A 14,848-nucleotide genomic window follows, 5' to 3' on the forward strand; every position below is an offset into this window, starting at 1 on the left:
TGCTCTATCCAGCACATACATGGAAGACTCAAAACAGGTGGAGCCAGAAGAGACAAACCTCTCTAAGTCAAATTACCTGGGAGCTATTGGCACTGGGGAGCTGTTGTCTGACATCAAAGAGGGTTACAGTACGGATCCGATCCCTTTAAATCTCCCTTTATATTTGCACTTTACCTATCAAGATAACATATGGAAGTATGAACACCACTTGTATATACCAGCAGCACTATTAAAGTACTGCAATTTGTCCATGACTCTAGACTAGTAAGCCACAAAAGTGTTTGTAAGATTGATGAATTATTATCTTGTTACTTTTGGTGGGCGTAATATAAGGAAGATGTTAAAAGATTTGCATCATCCTGCACTACTAGTCCCCAATTTAAGACTCCATACACTGCTCCAATTGTACTTTTACAGCCTTTACTGGTCCCTTCTCGTCCATGGGGTTCAATATCCATGGATTTTATTGTGGATTTACCATCGTCCAAGGGTATGATACAATTCTCGTGGTTGTAGATCGACTCACAAAGATGGCTCACTTTGTGCCCTATGGTGGACTTCCTTCTGCAAAAGAAACAGCAGAATTACTAATTAGGTAAGTTTTTCGTCTACATGGAGTTCCAGATAATGTAGTTTCCAACCAAGAAGTGCAATTTACTTCACGTTTTTGGAAGCAGTTTTCTAGTACTCATAATATTAATATTAAATTATCAACTGGCCTCCATCCCCAATGCAATGGAGAGACAGAACACACCAACCAGCCACTGGAACATTACCTACGGTGCTACATTTACCATCTACAAGATGACTGGATTAATGTTCTGCCTATTTCAAAGATTTCATACAACTCGCAACAAGACAAAGTCCTTTTTATGCCAATTTGGGATATCATCCAAACCTACTACACAATTTTCCACAGGATTCTTCCATACCTGCTGTTACTTCCAGATTAGAGTCACTACAAAATAATCTTCAAGAATTAAGAAAGAGATGGCAACATGCTCAAGACAGCTATAAAAGAATTGCAGACAGGCATTGTTGAGCTGCACCAGTTTTAAACATTGGAGACGATGTTTGGCTTTCCACATGAAACCTAAAAGTAAGCATGCCTACTTCAAAACTAGGACCAAAATATATAGGTCCCTTTAAGATTTTGGCACAAGTCAGTTCATCTGCTTTTCAACTTGAACTCCAAGGATATATGAAGGCTCATCCTGTCTTTCATGTTTCTTTTACTGAAGCCAGTAATTTCAAATCCTTTTCCTGGTCGCACCTTGCCTCCTTCGAATCCTGTTCAAACTGATGAACATGAAGAATTTCTAGTAGAGAAAATATTAGATTCACAAATATTTCGAAATAAACTTCAATATTTGATACAATGGCAGGGATATGATCCAGAAGACAATTCATGGGAACCAGAAGAAAATGTCCATGCACCTCGATTGTTACATGAATTCCATCAAAGATACCCAGAGAAACCCAGCAAAGTACCGTCCAGAGGACATTATTGAAAAGGGGAAATTACTCTGATATTTGCACCTCTGACCACTAGAGGTCTCTGTATTTGTAAACTTGGCCTTATATTTGCTCTTATACAAGATGGCCAAAATGGCATCAAGGAGAATCCATCTTGGATCCTGTTTCCTATTTGTGCCTATAATAGACACTTCCTGGATCAGACATGTGCTTGAGTATTCTGCCTGCTCAGCTCCTGCTACTTGCTACACTTCCTTGTATCTGTGACTACATGCTTATGTACTGACCATGCAAACGTTTGACTACCCGCTTGATATCTACTCAGCTATTGGGCTTCAGATAATACCACCAGTATTGTTACAGTGGTGTATACAATATTTATTGAACATTTTTGAGCATGTAATTATAATGTTTTTGCTCATTTAAAGTGTTACCTTATTTTATCTCAATGCATCTCTTTAGTGCCCTCTTAACATCTTTATTTTGTAGACTGTATATCAACGGGTTTAATATGGGTGTAATAACAGTGTACATTACAGTGAAGAGCAGCTCCAGGGATTTGTACTGGTCTTTGATGGGTATCATGTACACAGATGCAGCTGTCCCATAAAACATGGTGAGGACTGTGATGTGGGATGAGCAGGTGGAAAAGGCTTTACTCCTGCCATCTCTGGATTTAATCTTCAAGATGGCACTAATAATTTTTACATAAGACATCAAACTGCAGAAGAATGGACAGAAACCAAATATCAAAATTTCAACAAAAATCACAATAAAAAACACTTCTTTATTGTTGCAGGAGATCTTCATGAGCGAATTAGCATCACAGAAGTATTGGTTGATTTGATATGAATAACAGAACGACACCTTTGAGGCTGATAATGTAACTAGTAAAGAGTTTAAATATCCAGATATCCATATGGTAACTGTAAGTTTTACACAATGTTTCCTGCTGAAGATACGGTGATAGTGTAAAGGGTTACAAATAGCAACATATCGGTCATAAGCCATTGTGAATAAAAGAAGATCTTCTGTGCTGGCACTTTCCAAATAAAAATACATCTGGGTAAAGCACTGTATGAAGGACAATTTGTAATTCTCAGACAGTAACATGTAGAGTAGTTTAGGAATAATAACTGTTGTGTAACAGAGATCTATTAAGGACAAATTACAGAGAAATAGATACATGGGGGTGTGTAAGTGTTTATCAATATATATGACTGTAATTATGGCAGAATTCACTAGCAGCCCCATCAGATATAACAAAAGAAATACAGTGAAAAGAAACGGTTCATATTGCAAATTAGTAGAAAAGGCCACGATATGGAACTCGGGAAGAGATGTGTGATTTTCCATCAGACCTTCATACAATTCTGGTGAATGGGAAGAATGATGACTTTTGTGTTTTTTTTGTTTTAAAGATTTGGTTTCCTAAATGGATCAAAAATGAGTACTAAGTATTAGAAGTGAATAAGCAGCATCATTACCCTGAAAACACAATGATTGAATAACATCCAGATGTTTTTGCAACCTGAACCATAATACTTTCTGGATTATCTGTATCATCCGTGATATATGTACAACATTGAATACCATATTTCAATTGTAATGTCGCACAATAACCATCAGTTTGAGCTGTAAGTTAGTTCAACACTAACCTATGTTGTATCAATTCAGTCTTAAAAGTATGTAGTTCTTTTGCAACATATCCAAAAGATATTAGCTACATTATCAATTTATTTAGCTTGACTTTGCATATAAATCCAATTAAAATATCTAAATGATACTCCTAATAAATCCATTCCAAGTAAAACTTGAAAACCTTCTTTAAACAATAATGTCTAAATACATTAACTACTATGATAACTTTTCCAAGATAACATACTCCTTATGAATTTAAGGTAACCATTTGAATACTTTCCTTCCACACATTTAAGCCGATGGTGAATATATATATATATTTATTCACGATCGGCTCCAAATGCATCAGGACTAATGAAAAATGTTACTAACCACTCAAACCACCTTTACTCCCAATTACTAATTACTGGTGTACCTGTAGAACGTGTACATCTATAAATATATATATATATATATATATATATATATATATATATATATATATATATATATATATATATATTAATTTAAAACACGTAGTAACAATTCCATATGATTTGACTGTTTCATTGTATTCATTTTATACTAATTAACTCAGTTATATTTAAAGGTACAGGTAACAATCCTAAATTTTCATGTCCATTTGGTGTGTGCAAACATATTCAACAATTAGTTTGATCAATTATTCTTCCTATCTTATTATGATCCAAATCTATAGGTTGTTGATTTACAAAAATGTTCTAGATTCTCCTTACACCATCTTACACATCTTTCTTCAGGATGATCACAATATCAGCAGATACACGTTTCAATTGACAGTTGCTCACCACAATCTTCATTTTTACCTGTCTTGTTACTATGTGATTATAGATTTCTTAAACAAATGAAGACCCTTCAGTTGTAATTAGTAATAATGTAGGTGATGGAGGCAGATCTGGTACCTTATTATTATTATCTGTTGAAGTATTCTCAGTACCATTATCAGGTCTTACCGTTAAGGAATTTTTAACAAAATGTTCAAGAAGAATATTGAAGATAAGTATTAATGAAAAAGAGTCAAACCACTTATACTAACAACTAGAGTGTTAATGTCTCTCTTTTTTCCTCACTCTTCTTTTCTCTTCTGGGTCAGATTCTTCTTTCCATAACACACCATTTTCAGACTCTTGAGCCTCTGCCAGATAAGCTACCTTCTTGCAGTGTGATGCATGAATCCAAGTATCTCTTTCAGCAAAGTTCAATGCTGTGGTTGTTGTTATCAATACTTGGCAAGGTCCTTCCCATTGATCTGTCAAACAACTAGAACGTAAACGGTTTCTGACCATAACATATTCTTGTGGTCTTATTTCATGACAATTCTCAGTTGGCATCTGTGGTGCAATTGATTTCAATGCCTTTTGCTGTTGCTGTATCTGATTACTCATTTGTATCAGGTACATCACTGTTATATCTTGTGTACATTTTAAAGACTCCTGTGGACTTATCATGATGTTGGTTGTCTTCCAAACAAAATCTCATATGGTAAAATATTAAATGGAGGTCTGGGAGTGGTTCTGATACTGTACATTACCAGATGTAAAAAGCCTTTGGCCAAGCCAATTCTGTGTCCCTCATTACTTTACTCAGTCTGTTCTTAATTATGCCATCAAATCTTTCAACCTGACCACTTAATTGTGATTTTGTATGAGGCATGTAATTAATTCTTGATTCCTAATAATTTGCACAATGTCTGAAAAACTTGCCCAGTGATACGTGTACTTCTACCCTTTCAATCACCTGTGGTATAACATATCTACACACAAAGTCTTGCACTAGCTTCTTTCTGTTGATACTAGAGTGCAACTTGTAGCTTCAAACCAGCTACAAATCATGTCCACACATACAAGCACATACTTCAAATTTCAACATTTTGACATATGAATGAGGTTAATTTATATTGCCTAGAATGAGCCATCCACAGGAGGGATATAGGATGGTATTACAAGTATGGCTTTACCTGGATTCTTCCTTAGGCAAATAAAGCATGAACCAGCCTTTTTACCTGGATGAGAAGATAAACCAGATGCACACCACTAGGCCTTATCAAGTCCCCACATACAATCCTTGCCTAAATGAATCAAACCATGGACTGCTTCTGGCAGGGCTGACAGGTAAGCCTAGGGGCCTCTGGTCTATCTTTACCATCTTTCCACATACCATTGGTATCTTGTACAGAACCCTTCAACTTCCAGAGGGTCACTTCCTTGGGATAACAAAACTTTTAAATTCTGGTTAATTTCTGATCATTAATTAATTAATTAAAACAACATCAAATATGTGCCCTGTGAAGAAACAGTTAAGATCTATCAAAATTGACCCTAGTCTCTCTCTCTCTCTCTGTCTGTGTGTGTGTATGTTAGGGAATTTAGACTGTAAGCACCAATGGGGCAGGGACTGATGTGAATGAGTTCTCTGTACAGCGCTGCAGAATCAGTGGCGCTATATAAATAAATGGTGATGATGATGATGATGATCTGTGAAGATTCAGTTAATAATGGTCTTCTTACTACATCTTTTTCAGCTTCATCTGCCCTTTTATTAACTAGTGTAATTAGATCAGTATTACTTGTGTGTGCTTGACACTTAACCACTGTTACTTGCAATGATAACCGAATAGCATCTACCACCTTCTGTTTTGCACATAAGTTAAATACTGACTGTTTTTTCATGTAGCACACAAATATCAACTTTAAATGTCAGTGTACAAATAAGCTATCAAGTATTTGTGTGCTACATAAAAAAAACAGTCAGGGCCTTAGTCATTAAGGCAAAAAGGGAGTAAATGTTCTCTGGGACAAACCATGTTACAGTTTATGGGGTGCAAATTAGTTTAATATTTTGCACATAAGTTAAATATTGGCTGCTTTTTCATCTAGCACACATATACTTGATAGCTTTATTATTACACTGAAATTTAAAGTTGATCTAGGACATGTTCTACCCCAAGTATAAATCTGTTCCAACATTTTAAAGCTACCTCCCCCTCCAATGCAACATGGTTTTGCCCAGGTGCAAATGTTACTCCTTTTTTATGCTTTGCTCTCCTTAATGACTCAGGCCCTCAGTATTTAACTTATGTGCAAAACAGAATACTAATTTGCAACCCTTGCATTGTAACATGGTTTTGTCCAGGAGACTGAAATAAGAAGTTTCTCAAGTTAAGATCCTTAATGTATCAGGCCTCTAGTTACTAATTACAGCTTGGCAGGGTCAATTGTCTTATATATAAAGTTGTGAAGGCAACAATGATCTGTTCAGAGTATGTTAGTAAATTAAAATATAAGAGAAAACCAGTATGTGGCAGATGTTACAAGTGATAAGAAGGCTCAATATCATAAATACAGAAGATGGCAGATAAAGATATACATTGATGGATGAAATAAACAGAACAAGCAGAAGATTACAGTACACAGTTGATAAAAAGAAAAATGTATTTAAGCTACATTAGAGAAAAGCAGACAACAGAGTTTTCACTGCTGATATATAAATTTTATTCACTAAAATGAATAGTTTTTACCACGGTTGACAACAATTGCTACAGAGATGGTGTTACAAGAACTGATAAATTAAAAGCATTTGAGTCAATTGGTTCAGATTGTATTACCTATCCCAGTGTGTTAAAAGTCTAGATACATTTTTGTGCAGGAACATTGTTGCATACAAATCTAGGTGATTCTTTTTAAGGCTATAAAACACAAGAAAACTGATAAGAAACATAGTATAAGGGAGCAGTTGCTTACAGAAGGCTTGAAAAATTCATGGATTCCAGTGTTGCTTTGGTCTTCTGCAGTTGAAGAATTTTAAATGCATCACACACATAGTAATATTGTGAGGATTTAACACACAAATCCACTAACTTAAGCATGGTTACACACTCTCACTTATATATGCGTAGACATGAATGCCCTTAAACACCTTTACACTGTCACACACTATTACCCTCTGTCTTAAAAAAGCAAAACAGACAATATAATGAATATACTAGAGAGATCAATTGGCTATTTTATGCCATGTAAGTATTTTTTTTTTTTTACCAACAATCTTCTGTGTTGTAGTGATAAAGAGAAGAGCAGGACTTACCATTGGAATAACAGACATGAGAACTTCCTCAGGCTTGTGTTACACAGAGACGATGAAGGTGATAATATATAACATAAAGTATACCTCTCGGGAACAGAAGATAGTTGGACAATTACATAATTTATCTTTGCACTTCAATTTGATTATAAAATAAATCTGCAATTCCCACTTTGCTTAATATGCTAAGATTTTATTGGGGGTGTATGGGGAGTTTCACATGTAAACATCATAAAGTCAATTATCAAAACTATTCCATATTGTGAAATGTAATTAAGTTGCTAAACTTAACAAATTAAGATAAAGCTAACTAACCAACTAACTAACTAACTAACTAACTAACCTTACACCTAACAGATAGCATCATCAAGATAAAATGTGGCAATACATTCTGCAGAAATGTTTTTATATATATATATATATATATATATATATATATATAGTACACCTGCTTGTTAATGAAAATATCTAATCAACCGATCATGTGGCAGTAACTGAATGCATAAAAGCTGATATGGTCAAGAGGTTCAAACACCAGAATAGTGGAGACATGTGATCTAAGTGACTTTGACCTTGGAATGATTGTTGGTGGCAGCTGGATGGCTTGAGTTTATCAGAAGTTGCAATCTCTATAGGGTTTACAGAGAATGGTGAGCAATACCAAGAACATCCACTAAGAGGCAGTTCTGTTGTTAATGAAAGAGATCAGAGGAGAATGGCCAGACTGGTTCAAGCTGGCAGAAAGTTAACAGTAACTCAAACAACCATGTCTTACAACAGTGGTATGTAGAGCAGCATCTATGAATGCACAGCACATCGAACCTTGCAGAGGAGGGCAGCAGAAGACCACACCGTGATCCACTTCTTTCAGCTAAAAATGGAAAACTAAGGCTACAGTGGGCATAGGTTCACCAAAACTGGACAGTTGAGGACTGGAAAAACTTTGTCTGGTGAATATGCTGATGTATGGTCAGAATTTGGCATAAGTAATATGAATCCATTGATCCACCCTGTTTTGTGTCAATGGTAAATGCTGGTGGTTGTGGTGTGGGGAAAGTCTCCTTGGCACACTTTGGGTCCTTTAAAGCCAAATAAGCATTCCCCGAATTTTGCAAATTTCAGTTTGTCTACCATAGATATCAAAAGAGCTCACAGACTAGGTCCAATGAGAGATAACCTAAAAGACAGACCAAGATCAGTCATCTTCAAATGGCTGCGGATTTTGGATGAAAGGAGTAAATGATTTTTCGATGGCTGAAAATGCTCAAGCATACCTTGCAGAAGTTTCCATGGAAATTGAGGCTTTTGACCAACCTTTACTGGCTACCCTTTGGAGCGCTCCTATCTCTTATTTTTTACATAATTTCAGATACTGCTTCTCTACTCGGACGTCATGTGTCACGTAGATATCTTTGTCTTTGTTCCTTTGGACTTTTTTCTCTTTTATCAGTAGTTTTACACTAATGTATATGGGCGCACAACTATACACCCTCCAGAGGGGGAGTGAGTTAACTATGTTTATTCATAAGCTTTGTTGCTAATATTGTTTCACAATGTTTTTTCCCTGAAGGAAACTCTTGGCTCAGGACTGCGAGGCCAATCTCTACTTCTGTCCTGGGTTTAATCTTCTTACCCGGTTCCCTATTTTGTACATTTATATTATTTGTTTGTGTCTCTTGTTTTCTCTTTCACTTGCTTGTATAAGCTCACAGAACTTGTACTGCTATGGGCAGTTTGGTGGGGTAAGGGTTTAGTTTTACTATCCTACTGTGTTGTCCCCATTTGCTTTTCTTTATTATAGTCCCTGTACATTTTTAAACATAGGTTGTATAAATTCTTCAGTCAAGTGCAGGAAAATATTCACTTATCTGAAATAAAGGCGGATGCTACCCTCCTATAGGAGACACATCTAACAGATAAAGAGAATGAAACATGTAATATGTTGAAATAATTGGTACTGGGCTATGAATCTTCTAATAGTAAATCAATTTTGGTGAAAAGCGGTCTCTCTTCTGAAATACATCATAAAGTGATAGACATGGAAGGTAGATATTTAAATTTAGAATTGTCCATTGCAGGAACTAAATATATCATATGTAACATTTATGCTCCAAATGTTTATTCCAGGGAATTCTTTTTGACTCTCATTAACAAACTATATCTTTATACAGATTCGACCCTCATTATCCGAGGGGATTTTAGTATAGTAACCTCCTAAGAATGAGCACACTCCTGTAAGGTAGGAATTGATTATATTACTAATCAACTAAAGTTATTAGATATTTGGTAAAGCTAGACATCCCAGAGATCTCTAATTCACTTGCCTTTCCGCAGCACACAACACCCTGCCTACTTTAAGTTATTTTTTGGTGTCTCAGTTCCTAGCGCCTAAAATTTCAGACATTAGTTATCAAACCCATAGGGTTATTTCAACATGCTCTAATATGGATGACTATTGAAGGTCAGTCCCCACATGGAGGGCACAGACAATGGCGGTTCCCTGCCAATCTTTCAAATTCAGTTAAATTTCGAGATATGCTACAAGCATTGTGGGCTACATATGAACTTGATAATCAACAACATATTGCCGAGCCATCACTTTTTTGGAAAACGGCTAAAGCAGTTTTAAGGGGAAACATTATTTCTTTTGTGAAACAATATAAGAAGAATCAAATAGAGGTGTTTTCAGTGGCCAAATGGGAAATAACAGCAGCCTTCACAAAATTTAAAATGAGACCCTCATCTGAGAATAGAGCTTTCTATAGAGCTAAGAAAGCACACTTTGACAATATAGTACAACAACAAGGTGACAAGCAGTTAGCCTCGGGAATCTTTGCGTTCTATAAATTTGGTAATAATTTGGTAATAACTCCATCAGATTACTCTCAAATCTACTCAATGGCAGCAAACAGAATGCCCCATTATGGCTCTGTTGGACCAGCGAGAGGGGTTGACATATAAGAGCACTGATATAATAGCCATTGTAGGACTTTTTTGAAAATCTCTTAAGACTTTTTTTTGGCATTTGCTCTCTTTGCCTACCCTCACACACTTGCACATTGACACTCTCATGTTACCTATTACAGAGGCTGAAGTCCTTAAATGGATTCAAAATTAATTTAAGGCTCCAGACCCTGATGGGTTTAGCAGGGAGTTTCATAAAGTCCTACAAAAACAAGTCACTGATACTTTTGAAGCATTTTATAACTTGATTCTATCTAAAATGAATTGTCTCCCCACTTTAACACTGCAATCATAAAGGTCCTTCCTAAACCTGGTCGGGATCTGAAATTATCAGTCTTCTATTGTCCAAAATCTCTTCTAGATGTTAATTATAAATTTTTCGCCAAAATTAAAAGGTGGATAGGGTGAAGGTTTTGCTACCTAACATTATAGCCAGAGACCAAACATGTTTTATCTGGGGGAGGCATTCCGTTACTATAGTCTGGAAAATTTTGACTGTCATTCAGACCCTGGAGGTTTCTGGAAGAGATGATCTCACTCTTGATGTTAAAATACTTTTGATCTGGTTGTCTGGGATCATCTATTTGAGACCCTCCGGAGGTTTGGTTTCCTGGAAGCTAATGCCAAAGTTTTACAAAGTCTATATCATTCTCCCCGCACACAAGTATTGTCCAATAGATATATGTCTTCTCCATCCATGGCTGCCTGCTTTCTCCACTACTGTTTGTGGTGGCCCTGGAACTGTTAGCACTAGGTGTGAGAACCAACCCAGTTTTCTGGGTATTGGGATTTGCGATAATAAGCTCACTATCTTTACGGACGATATGCTTATCATGGTCTCAAATCCAAAACATTTTATCCCGACTATCATTAACACTATATCCTTGGCTCTTTTGCGGGATACAAAATTAATCTAGATAAATCTAAACTCATGCCCTTTACAGGAACCAAACATATTTTTCATGACACGGACATTACTTTACGGATTACTTTATCTCCAACTAAAATTATTTAGGTATTTAGGGATTTATATCCCAGCTAAAATCCACAATTTCTATAGATTTAACTATCCCTCAGTTATTGATAAAATGACAACACTTGTAGAAAACTGGTCTGATCTGTCCTAGTCACTATTGGGTTGCATCGCTCCTCTCAAGAGTGTCATTTTCCCAAAGCTATCTTACCCCTTGTAGATGCTTCCAATCAATCTTACTACATTTGATCTTTATACTTGTAAAGAATTTTTACACCGCACTGGGGAAAGCCAGTTAATCCTTCTATTTCTTCTGATCAGTACAATGTTAATACATATACCTAATGTGAGGGGGGTGCACCCACACAGTTTAGTCATTCACAATAAACAAAAAAGGACAAGAAATGTGTGTATTCAGGGAGCTCAGTGGCTTTTTCTTTTTACATCACTTAATCTAAGATAGGCATTAACGCTTTATTGGTATACGTTACAATGGAGAATTATCAACAATATAATTCCCCATATATATCCTAAGATAGCGAAATATTAAAAAAAGAATCTGTGAAAATATCTACTGTAAAAATGGCAGCATATTGCTGCCCAGCCACTTCACTACTCACATAGACATATATTATATATTGTACAGACTTGTTTGCTAATGAAGTGTTTAATCCAATTAGAACACTCTAAGTATAAATGAATATAGGTATAGTGGCTATTATAACGCAATAAAGTTTTTTCAGGCATATGTGTGTTTCTTTTATGATTTTATACCCATTGAATTATCCTAAATAGATATAAATGGATCATCCAATTATATCTATTTAGGATAATTCAAAATTCCACAGAAAATGGGGTTTATACTTGCTAGATATCACTGTACAAACTAATAATATGAAACTGTTTGAACCAAATAAGTGGTATTTACACCGACAACTTGATTAATGTATCAAAGTATATCTTACGTTGTTTGGTTTACCTCTTCTCATTTTGATTACCCCTATGTGGTTTCTGGTCTAGCTTTCCCTCCTTATTCTTCCGCCTCCATTTGTGGTGCACATTTGTTTTGGACATAGAAGAGAGACAATGAGACGCACAATCATTTAGATGTTATTTTCTCTTTTATTATTATTGTTTAATTTATTATTGTTTAGTTTTCGTTTTCCTTTGTGATTTCTGAATTTTTATTTTCTTTACATAAGATGTTTACTTATTATGACTGTTTGCAAATACGTCTTTTCCTCGTTTCCTGTGTGTAGTTCATCTCAATGTTTTGCTACATTTGTGACAACAGCTGCAACAGATGCCAATTTATATGTTACAATATACATTAAATATGATACAGATATGCTAAACCTGAACGCTAGTGATTTATATCTAGCTATATATTTTCACACAGTTGAACTACGAAATTGAGTTCTCTAATTGTAATTGCACATAAGTGAGGATATGTTGCGGATGTGTTAAATTTGCATGCTTGAGGTTTATATCTAGCCATATAATTTAACACAGTTGGATTACAAAATAGGATTCTTAGACTGCAATTGCACATAATTGAGGGGCATGCATATCTACATGCATATATACATGCACGGTGGCTAAGTGGTTAGCACTTCTGCCTCACAGCGCTGAGGTCATGAGTTCAATTCCTGACCATGGCCTTATCTGTGTGAAGTTTGTATGTTTTCCCTGTGTTTGCGTGGGTTTTCTCTGGGTGCTCCGGTTTCCTCCCGCACTCCAAAAACATACTAGTAGGTTAATTGGCTGCTATCAAAATTGACCCTAGTTTGTCTCTCTTTCTCTCTCTCTCTGTCTTTGTGTATGTTAGGGAACTTAGACTGTAAGCCCCAATGGGGCAGGGACTGATGTGAATAAGTTCTCTGTACAGCGCTGCGGAATCAGTGGCGCTATATAAATAAATGGTGATTATGATATACAGTGAGACATACATATAGTCACCATGTCTACTTGGTGATACTCACTTATATGACTACTTTTGCCCCCATAATATGTGTTATAGAGACATATAGGGTGTAATCAGTTTTTATACACAATCTTTTTTCATTTTTATTCATCTGGTTATATTTCGCTGTAATTTCAATTTTTATTAGATATTTCAGAATTCATAATAAAGTCTAAGTTTTTATTATTTTTTCTTAATTCCCCAACAGTTGAATGTTCTGTCATTTTGGAGTGATTAGTGCATCGCTTCTGAACCACACTCTTTTCTTTCCCTTTTAAATTCGATATCTACGGGTTTTTGATGCACCCCTCATCTAGGAATAATATATAAGGATATAACTGACCAAAAATTTTCCTATAAGAGGGTATTTTTCACCTTGTGATAATTAGTGCGACCTTTCCTATTTCCTTTCCCCCTATTCTTACATTCATATGAATATGGCAGCAATTAGGCTGAAGGGGGGGGGGGGGGGGGCTCACTACTTATTCAGCATTATGATTGGCCACCAGTACTATAAATGGCGGGGACTGCTCAAGCTCCTTGCTGGTGATAGCGCTTAGCCTGTGCTGTTCATGTAAGCCTGCACTGCTTTAAATTCAATTGCTCACCTGTTGCCTAACTCTTCTGGCTGTTATTAGATTTCCCTGTCTGCTGCCCATCTTGTTCTTTGGCTTGTCTCATCGAATTGTTCTGCTTGGTCTCTGCTAGTCAACTAACTACCTCCCTGGTTAATTCCACTTTTTTCAGTCTCCATACCCCTTCAGTAGCTGGCAATCAAACTTTAATTTAATGCAAGAAAATACACTTTTATTTTGTTTGTCTCTCAGTACAGCTTTTACTGTGTAGGCAGGAAGTGACCTCATACCCTCCAAAGTGTTTCAACAAATTACACCTGAGAAACATTCAGAAAACTTTTCATCAAATTTCCTTTCTCTTAGTGAACTTGTTTTTGTTGTAATTTAGTCCTATCTTGTATCCAAACTATTATAATAAATTTGTATGGCTACTGTCCTCTACAAATATCAAGGGCTTGCCCTGTCTTACATTTCCAGCCAAACTTTGCTCAAATAACGATATGCCCTTGTGTTATTCTACAAAATGCAAATATTTGACCTACTATTTAGTCCTCAAGGTGTAGACAAATAAAATTTCTGAAAATGTTGCTGCTTTTAGGAAATAATATTTATTGAACTTATCAATTTCTCTTATTTTTAAGTTTACCTTATTTTACCCCAACAAATCTCTTTATTGTGCTTTTTACATTGTGTAGGTCTTATTCTGTGGACTAATTAAAAACCCTCACACATAAAGCAGACTCCTCCAGAGGAGACCCTGACATAAAATGAGTCAACGAATGATAAGCCTGACTACTTAATAGATGGCCAGACTAACAGGAGTCTTCTCTCCTCTTTCAAGGATGAGAGACTGCTCTTGATTGGCTGCCCATCTATTAGCCAATTTTCCACTGGGAGCTCCTCAGGAGCAGTCTGCTTTGTGTATGAGTGTTTGTGTTTTTTTTTCCCGTGTGTATCATGCTGAATCAAGACAAGAAGAACATGCCAGGTAAGTTTTTAATATGTAGACTACAGAAAATATTGTTGACACAATGATATTACCAGTAATATTACCAGTAATGATGGGGCCAATGTTATTATATATCGCGATTACTAAAGGTACACAGTTCTAGATTAAAATAAATAAATAAATAACAATAATATATTAATAATACATTTTAC

Source organism: Mixophyes fleayi, chromosome 7 (genome assembly GCF_038048845.1).
Source record: "Mixophyes fleayi isolate aMixFle1 chromosome 7, aMixFle1.hap1, whole genome shotgun sequence".
Classification (NCBI taxonomy): domain Eukaryota; kingdom Metazoa; phylum Chordata; class Amphibia; order Anura; family Limnodynastidae; genus Mixophyes; species Mixophyes fleayi.